Source organism: Heliconius melpomene, chromosome 12 (genome assembly GCF_056956725.1).
Source record: "Heliconius melpomene rosina isolate 202511_hmr_F chromosome 12, ASM5695672v1, whole genome shotgun sequence".
Classification (NCBI taxonomy): domain Eukaryota; kingdom Metazoa; phylum Arthropoda; class Insecta; order Lepidoptera; family Nymphalidae; genus Heliconius; species Heliconius melpomene.
The window spans coordinates 9,838,892-9,848,862 of NC_140400.1; positions in this window are offsets into that span (position 1 = coordinate 9,838,892).

Sequence of the window (9,971 nt, forward strand, 5' to 3'; positions counted from 1 at the left end):
TCTGTAAAATATGACGGTGCCGCCTTTGGCGCCGTCTCTGTCGTTACGAATAGTGCGGTAATTGGCTATCTTGGGATCCCTATTGCAATTTCTAAGGAACGTTTCCTGAACTAGAAATAAGTCGAGTTGTCGGTTTGTAACAAAATCGCGGACTAGCCCCATTTGCGTATTGAGACCGTTAGCGTTAAAATAACCTATGTTGAGAGAACGCGGCTTGACTCGCGCGAGTCTTAAATCGGGCGGGTTGATTCTAAAATTATTATTGACCGCCATTGGAAGTTTGAGCATTGACAAGTAGTAATTTGGCTATAAGCTTTCTGTTGAGCTTAATTACTTGAAGTCGACTTTTAGGATCGCCGTTTGAGTCTACTAAGCCTTTCGCGAAGGCCAATAATTCGTCTTTATCTAGTATATCTAAAAAGCTGGTCGCAATGTCGATCGCGTCTTCGATCCTATCCTGTTCTGTTACCTCCCCACGGGGCTGTCGGGCAGAGGAAGTGGCCCTGGAGGGCTTGGGTTTGGGATTGGAGGCCTTGGCGGCTTGGGTCTCTGGTAGAGGTTTTTTCCACGCATTGGTGGAAGGAAGAGGGGCTGGTTGGAGTTTTGGCTGAGGGCCGGACGGGTTTTGCGCTGGACGGGAAGGCATCGAAGCCTTATGCGTCCTGCCGCCCTTTCCGCCGGACCTGCGTGGGGCCTTAGGGCATCCGCGGTAATTTGCGGGGTGCCCTTGGGTCTCACACAAGACACAGCTGGGAGGTACGGCCGGGTCTGGGACCTTGCGCGGACAGTCAGCAGTAGCGTGACTCTCTAAACACTTCACGCACCTGGGTTTTGCGTGACAGTTTTTGGCGGAATGCCCATAGAGCTGGCAGCGGTGACACTGCCCGGGAATGCCACGAGACCATGGCTTATCTATAGTGATGCCCGTGAGTGAGCAGATGGATTTTATATTGAAAATTTGTTTGCCCTCAGGGCTACGGTCTAGGACAGCTAGGACCATGTCGTAGCTTTTCTTAGTGTACTGATTGTACATACGGTGGACTGCTCTAACTGGAAGATTTTGGGATTTTAAGTCCCTGAAAACTGACTCTGTCTCTAATTCGGATGGGATACCCTTGAGGACTACACGTAATTGACGCTCGTCCTCCAGAGCGTATGAATGGAACCCTATCTTTGAATTCCTAAGGTGGGTCGTAAGGACCCTGTGGTCTTTAGGTGTTAACACCTGAATCCTAACTCCCTGCGCTGTGGATCTGGCAGAATTGAACTGCACTTTAGCGGACAACATCCATAGTTGTAAATTGTCCCACGCTTTCTTTTCCTGAACTATTATCGGGGGAGGTAACCTGTCCCTACGGACGCCGGCCGGTAACGGTACCGAACCGTCGCCAGAGTTGGACGCGGGGATCGAACTATTATTATCATTGCTTGTCTTTGTCTTTGTTGTATTGTCAGTCTTGTCTACCTGTGCACCCTTTCTAACTACCTGCGCGTCGTCCCTAGACCTACGCGGGGGTGAGGACCGCGGGGAGGGGGTTTTTTCTGCGCGCGCGGCGCGTTTGGCTGGGGTCTGTGGCGGAGTGCCTGACGATCTACGGGCCTTCCGTTTGGCCGATTTTGATTTGACGGTCTCGAAACCGTCATTATCCTCCACACCGGGAGTTTCTTCCTCGTCGGCCGAGGACTCAGAGGACGACGAGGACGACGAGGAGGCCTCCGCGGCCTCAGACTCGGACTCGGACTCCGCGTCATTTGCGGAAGCCTCGTCCTCATCCGAGCCGGCGTCGACCTCCACCGGTTCGTCCTCCATCTGTTCTAAGAGCTCCGGCGACTGAGCGATCGTCTCGTTATCGACGTAATCTTTGATGCCATTAAGAGCGTCGGGGAAATTTTGCGCGACGTAGCTAAGCAAGTTATTCGCGTCTACGCGGACCATTTTGGGAAACTAGATTGACCCCCCGCCAAGGCGAGGGGTGTGTGCCTACTTTGACCTAATGTCTCGGCCTGGTGGGGCCGGGGTGAGTACCTAGCTTAAGCTAACACTGTGTAAAAGTACTCACGTGGGTATGGAATCCAGGTGAAATCCTATGGACACTAACACACTACACTGCACTACACAAAACAACGGAGATCGCCGCTCGCCGAACAAAACGACGCCGATTGGTCCTCTTCGTCTTCTTGGTGTTGCAGGGTGGCGTAGGTCGATAGTGCGCGCGTGCGTGGATTGGTTTTTGGTTTTTGGGTTTTTTGGTTTTGGTGATTGCGAAAGCGATGCCAAGCGGACATTGAGACGTCCTGGCGGTACCGCGGTCGGATTGGAACTGTTTTCACAGACAAATGCTGCCCTAAATCTATATATATAAAAGGACTTGTCCTCACTGACTGAGGTAAGACGCGCGCACAGCCGTAACCGCTATACGTAGAAACGTGGAATTTGGACAGATGTTTACTTTCGTAATCTGGACATCCACTAAGAAGGGATTTTGAAAAATTTTAACCCTTAAGGGGTAAAATAGGGGTTGAAAGTTTGTATGGAAAAATCTTTAAATCGCCACCGGTTTTTATAAAATTTGAAAGTTAGACTCGTAAAAATATTTCATTGATCACATGTTTCGTGGTTTATTTAAATTCATCCCCTAGGGGTGCAAATAAAGGGTTGAAAGTTCGTATGGAAAAATCTTTAAATTGCCACTGATTGTTATAAAAGTTGAAATTGAGAATTAAAATATTTCATTGAAAACATGTTTCATGGTTTATTTGAATTCACCCGTGAGGGTGCAAACAAGCAGGCGAAGCTGCGCGCGTCCGCTAGTCTATTATAAATTCGCGTTTAACTTTCAACGGAAATTACTGATGCTTTTATGGAAAACTTTGTAGTTCAAGTTTAATACAGTATAGCTGTTTTAAGTTTATTCTAGACCATGTCGAAACTTTACAAAGATTATAAATATAATATGTGTAACCTACTACTCAAATTATTATAATTTTTTAGCTTCACTCTGTATTCTGTACATAGCAAGGAAGCCAGAGGGAACCTAGTGTTAATACACTTTTCTCTCCACTTTTCACTTAATTTTTGAGATATTGCGTATTGAGTTGCGAAACTGAATGGCACGCTTTGTCTCGTTACCAGAACGAGAGAATGAAAATATTAAATAATTAATTTCCTAGAAAGAGAATCGTTTCTACAACTTATAGTGTTTACAGTAGCCCGCTTGTCCCCATGTCCGCCATTACTGGCATCTTCTTTAGCTAATATAAAAAAGTTGCCCACTGAACTTCTAAGCGTACACTTAGATCTTTAACTTAAAATTTATGACATTATGTTTATACTAAAAGGAGATGACGGAATAACTTACGACAACCTTGTTTCACTATCTAACGTTTACCAAGATGAAAACTGTAATAGTTGTTTTCTGTATTTTCTTAAAAACATATTACTCATTTTTTAATGAAGTAGGTAAATTATATTTTACATAGCTTAGATGCTAAGTAAGAACCGTCTTTATTTTATACACTTCCTATATAGAACTATTGAAAACCGGACAAAGTTGTACGGTTGGAGCTGATAGTCGACATCAATTGATACGATCTTTAATCATTCAGCTCTTAAAAGAGAACAAAGAACTTATGTTATTGCTAAAAAACTAGAATTGTATATAATTTTTACAGGGAAATAAATAAATATTTAATATTTTCAATTCCTCGCTCTGGTAACGAGGAAAAGCGTGGCGTTGATTTCCACTACTCAACACGCAAAAAGAGTGTCTTAACACTAGGCCCCCAGTTTCCCTCTGCTTATCCTGCTATGTGCGGGATACAGCGTGAAGCGAAAAAAAAGTATTAATATTTATTTCCATTCTTTCTAGACAGATCTAAATCTGTGATCTCGACGTACGCTGAAGACGGTCAGCAGTAAAACTGCTGGGCGAAGCAAATTAATTATAGTGAATCGCGCAAAACGTTAATGAAACTACTTTAATCATATTTAGTATTTCCTACGCTTAGATACTCGTATATGCTAAAAGTAAAATAGTATTATAGTTTATTTATGTAGGTGTTTTAACAAATGGTGTTTTCAAATTTAGCGCGAGGGGGCACTAGGTCTTTATTCTTTTTCTTCCTATCTTCTTCAACCTGTCATTAGCCCCGACTTTTATTACCAGGGTCTGCATTCCGACTCAACTCTCTTTCTTTTTCCAGTTGCCTTCTTTCTTCTATTAACTTAACTTAACTGCTTATTAATTTCATTTATTGTATAGGTACTACTTGAAATACTAATGTAACATAAACAATGCAGTATAAATTATATAAAAAAAATATATCATAAATTTAAAATTATTTTTCACACAGGTATTCACACAGTAATTTATTTCAGAAATTCATTAATTTTATTTTAGTAAATAAATTTTGAGTAAAATCCTTAACGAAATATTATCCAAAACGTTCGTAGGATTTTATTTAAAGATCTTTCAATACAAACCCACATGAAATATCTAAAAACAACCTACATATTAACTTACCTATATACTTACATATATATATATCATTAAGTTTGTACTTATATTTGTCCGTTTCCTTATATCCAATGCCAACCAGCTTGATCACACAAAAAGGACGACATAAATAACGCTAAGGGAATCGAACCACGAAGTCCCCTCGAGACTCATTAAACAAACATAAAACCCATCCGAATCCACATTAACTGATAAAGGCACTTACGATCAAGCTTACCGTCGGCTTAATATGGTGAAGTTTATGTAATGAATTTAAAAATTAATATTTTTTCTTAGCTTTACGCTGTATCCCGCTCATAGCATTGTAGGCAAAGGGAACCTGGGAACCTAGTGTTACGACTCTCGGTTCCCCATTTTCCTGGAATTCTGGAGGAACTGCGTGTTGAGTTGCGGAACTCAACGCCGCGTTTTGTCTCCTTACGAGAGCGACAAAATAAAAAAAAAAAAATAATTTTTTCGAGTGGGAGTCGGTACATAACCAGAGCTGAGCATGAAAATTATTCCATTCCGTGTGGTTATCGAACCAGCAACCATAATGATTGACTACCAAAATCATAATCGCATGTCTCTATACATAAAAATAAATCAAATTAAATAAATATATTACACGCAAAGCCTCCAGAATTCGGCAGAAAGTGGGGAACGGAGTATCTTAACACTAAGTTCTCTCTGCCTACCCTGCTGTGTGCGGGGAACAACGTGAAGCTCATTTGATTTTTTATTTAAATATATTATAATTAACCTATTTAACAATCACAATATAAAAATAAAATCTAATTATTTTTATAAAAAATAGAATAAATAAAAATATCTGATATTCATGTTTTATAAATACGAATTAAGTATTCACTTCAATGACTTATTAATGTTAAGGTAATTTCCTTTAGATCTCCACTCGAGATATTTAGGAGTTCTGCCGACCGCTTCTGTTTGCGAACCTCCTCAGATTCGCGAGCTCTTATCGTAATTGTATATAGTCAATTATATTTGAATAAGTGGAAAGATTTTATGTTTATAAGATAAAGAAATCTGTTTATACTTCTTTTTAAGGTTCAGTTAATATTGTACTAGAATATACGTTTTATATGGTACTGACAGAGAAAAATGGACCTTTTAATATCTTTTACGAGTCTGTATATAAAAGGAAGTAATTGACGAATTTCCTATATATATATATATATGTAATGATTAGTGACGTCATCACTAAATTATATTGTGACACTATTCACATTTTATTTAACTGTACTAAACAAAAGAATAATATGAGAATAACATTTAGAAAAATATATTATTATGCCGATTTAAGAGTAAGAAAATAAAAATAATTAATTTTCCAACCATTGACAATTACAGTTAGGCGCAGTTCCATTGTTCCACTATAGCCTTAACAAACACTAAATAATTATGATTATTATTCAAACAACTATTATTAATACATAAATTGCTGCGCTTTCAAAGAAGGCAATCTAAGTTAGCGGCGTTCAAAGTGGAATCTTGTGAACTCAATTTATCACAACCACCATGTTTGACTTACCTAATAGACTCTATATTTAACTTTAAAACCATTTCTTAGTTCCTTAGTTAGTTAGTGATCGATAGTCTTTAGTTGAAAGTATATATAAATTAGTTAAAATTACAGCATATAAGTAAAGTTTTTAAATTATATTAAAAAATATATATATATTTGGTACAAATTACATTACAAATGTAATAGTGTATCTATTATTTTTGATGATATCTATGACCATTGCAGCATAGTAAAAATCAAGTTTCTAAGATATTGCAATCAAAAGATACGATGCATTTAAGCATTATTTTTACTATATGTTACAGGATACTTCCTTTCTACAAATACGTATCTTTTGATTGCGTTAATTTAGCTTCAAAGCTTAAAGTTTTATGTGCCCCAAGACCTACGAAAAGGGCTACCTTTGCCTTTTTTATGGAAAAGACTAGGCAAACGAGCGTTCGGGTTGCTCTAAGGTGAAGATAGAAATATTTAATGTTAATGTGATATTAATATTAATTTTTGCTTAATACTTTCACGTGATCTTAAGATAAAATGTTTGGACATACAGACCATCAGACAAAGAACAACAAAGTGATCCTGGCCCAGTTTTTTTTATTATTTTAAGAAACAGAACCTTAATAATATTACTTACATTGATATGACTTTGAGATCATTATTGATATGACTTTGAGATCATTTTTGGAGGCTTGTATGGGACAATGGGTCACTGTCCTTCGTCATCTAGGGGAGTGTGATATTCCTGCAACGTCTGAACCGATAAGGATAAAGAGGGGTATATTTCAGGGTGACAGTCTGAGTCCTTTATGGTTTTGCCTAGCTCTGAATCCTCTTAGCACTTTGTTAGAGGATTCAGGTTTAGGCTTTCGTCTTCGCCGGGGGGGTAAGGTCATATCTCACTTGCTGTACATGGATGATCTGAAATTATTTGCGTCAAAACGTTCTGATCTTATGCGGCTACTAAAGGTAACTCAAACTTTTAGTAGTGATATAAGAATGGAATTTGGCGTCGATAAATGTGCTAGCATGCATGTAGTGCGGGGGAGTGTGATAAGATCTGATAATATTTGCATTTCAGATTCTGTTTCCTTCAGAACTCTTGGTGAAGATGAGACTTATAAATATCTTGGAATGTCTGAAGCATTGGGTATTGATGAGCGGAGCATAAAGCAATTGGTGAAGGAGTGTTTCTTTAGTCGCCTGAAAAAAGTGCTTGGCAGCCTTTTATCTGGTGGCAACAAGGTGCGTGCTTTCAACGGTTGGGTTATGCCGCTTTTAGCCTATACTTTTGGCATTGTAAGATGGACGCAGACTGAGTTAGACTCCGTAGATCGCCAAATACGTAAATTGTTGACGACATACCGAATGCACCATCCGCGTTCGTCTGTAATGAGACTGTATATCCCGCGTAAGTGTGGAGGTCGTGGCTTTTTGAATGTCAAGAACCTCCATAACCACGAGGTATGCAGTCTTAGAGAATATTTTCTCAAGATTGACGTGGATATGCACAAGGATGTGGTAACAGTTGACAAAGGCCTTACTCCTCTTTCCTTGGGCAAAGAGAACTGGCGTCGGCCTGTAGTACTTACTACTTCTGATCGCATGGCTGTATGGAAGAGCAAGGAGCTGCATGGTAGATTCCATAGAGCCCTAGTGGGCCAGGACGTGGATACTGCTTCATCATTATCTTGGTTACAGTTCGGGGATCTTTTCGGAGAAACTGAAGGTTTTGTCTGTGCAATTATGGACGAAGTTATCAAGACACGGAACTACCAGAGACATATTATGAAAGATGGCACTATCGACATCTGCCGGGCGTGTCATCGACCTGGGGAGTCCCTCAGACATATTGTCTCTGGTTGTTCTCATCTTGCTAATGGTGAGTATTTGCATAGACACAATCAAGTAGCCAAGATAATACACCAGCAACTTGCTCTTCAATATGGCCTTGTAGAATTGGAGGTGCCTTACTACAGGTACAATCCCATGTCTGTTCTTGAAAATAGCTGTGCTTTGCTCTACTGGGATCGGTCTATTATTACTGACAGGTATATTGTTGCCAATAGACCTGATATAGTATTAGTAGACCGAGTGGCGCGCCGCGCAGTGATTGTTGACGTTACTATCCCACATGATGACAATCTCGTGAAGGCCGAAAAAGAAAAACAATCTAAATATTTGGACCTAGCCCATGAGATTACCGCCATGTGGGATGTCAATGCGACTATCATTGTGCCGATAGTGGTTTCGGTTAACGGTCTAATAGCGAAAAGCCTCGACCAACACCTTAAGAGGCTATCGCTTAGCTGTTGGATCAAGAACCGGATACAGAAGGCAGTGTTACTTGAGACGGCACGTATTGTGCGGCGGTTTCTCTGGAGCCCTAGCCACCGATGGCTTGGACCCTTGTCCCGCCCTCGGAAGAGTGGTTTTTTATATTTTTAAATGTATCTTTTTTATAATAATTTATATTTAAAAATGTAAAATTGATTCACATATTTAATAAAAGTATATTCAGTTACTTACTAAGTATTTCATCATCTTAAGTGAGCAAACTCAGAATCTACTATATAATGTAGCTTATGTATGTATTAAACACTATATTTTATTTACTATTTTCTATTAGATTCTTGTACAAGATCAACAAAATCTGACGTGAAATAAGATTGTATGGGACATGTAAAATGCAAGAAAATTGCTCTTTCACGGCTGACTCCACTGCAATCCCATTCCAAACCTTTTCTATGTCGTTGTCAAAATATTTTCACCAAGGAAATCGTTTTAGATTTTCTTTAGCCCTACTAAGATGAAAGTAAAATAACATTCTTCATGTTACTAATAGATAAAACTACCAAAACAAAAGATTTTTTCTATTTTAATTATTTACTGAAATAGTCATAGAAAATGACGTGTGCTCTGGTAAGGCAAAGTACGTCGGTGAGGTCCGCCACACAACTCCCAATATCTTTGAAATCACGTGCAAAACAGAAAACTAATTGACTTGACGCTCTGTAGATTATCAAGACAGCTTGCTTCGTACTCCATATGCGGAATAAATCTATGTATAATATTAGAAGAAATGATAATATTGTACATATGAAATTTTGAGACGTTTTGTCGTACTGCCCACTTTAACTACAAATTTCCCTTTTTTGGTTAGGAATTCCATCAGCTTCACGCTGTATCCCGCACACAGCAGGGTAGGGTAGGCAGAGGGAGCCTATTGTTAAGGAAGAATTGCGTGTTGAGTGCACTTTGCCTCGACACCATGGCGAAGAACCTTTACCTCGTTACCAGAGCGAAGAAATGAAAATATTAAATATTTAATTTCCACAAGTGGAGATCAAACCCAACCCGTCACGTTTACATTGGCACGCTTGTGTCCCTGCGCCACTACTGGCCTCAAAAATTATTCATAAAAATATATAAAAAGTGTAACTGTATAGACATGAAACGTTAGTGTACTTTATTAAAACATTCCACCGTCTGAGGCCGTCTCAACACAAACATGAACACCTGGGCCTGGTGTAAAATTTTACTGCTCTAATTAAATTTTATGTAAAAATGTACTTGTTCTTATTTAAAAGATTGTAGACAAATACAAACTCTTTTTAGTCTACATTTTTCAAAATCTAATTTTTATATTTAAAATATAATATTCTCCGTCGGCTTCGAACTCAAATCATAGTGTATTTAAATTAAAATACTCCAAGGACCTGGACCTAATATTTTCATTTCCTTAACACGCAATGCCTCAAGAATTCGGCGAAAAGAAGGGAACGGAAGTGTCTTAATGGCAAACAGAATATCTTAACACCAGATCCCCAGGTTCTGTCTGCCTACCCCACCATGTATGTGGATACAAGTGACGCAAAAAAAAACAGTGTCTTGATTTTCTTTGCTCGTCACCTTACTGGGTATTATAT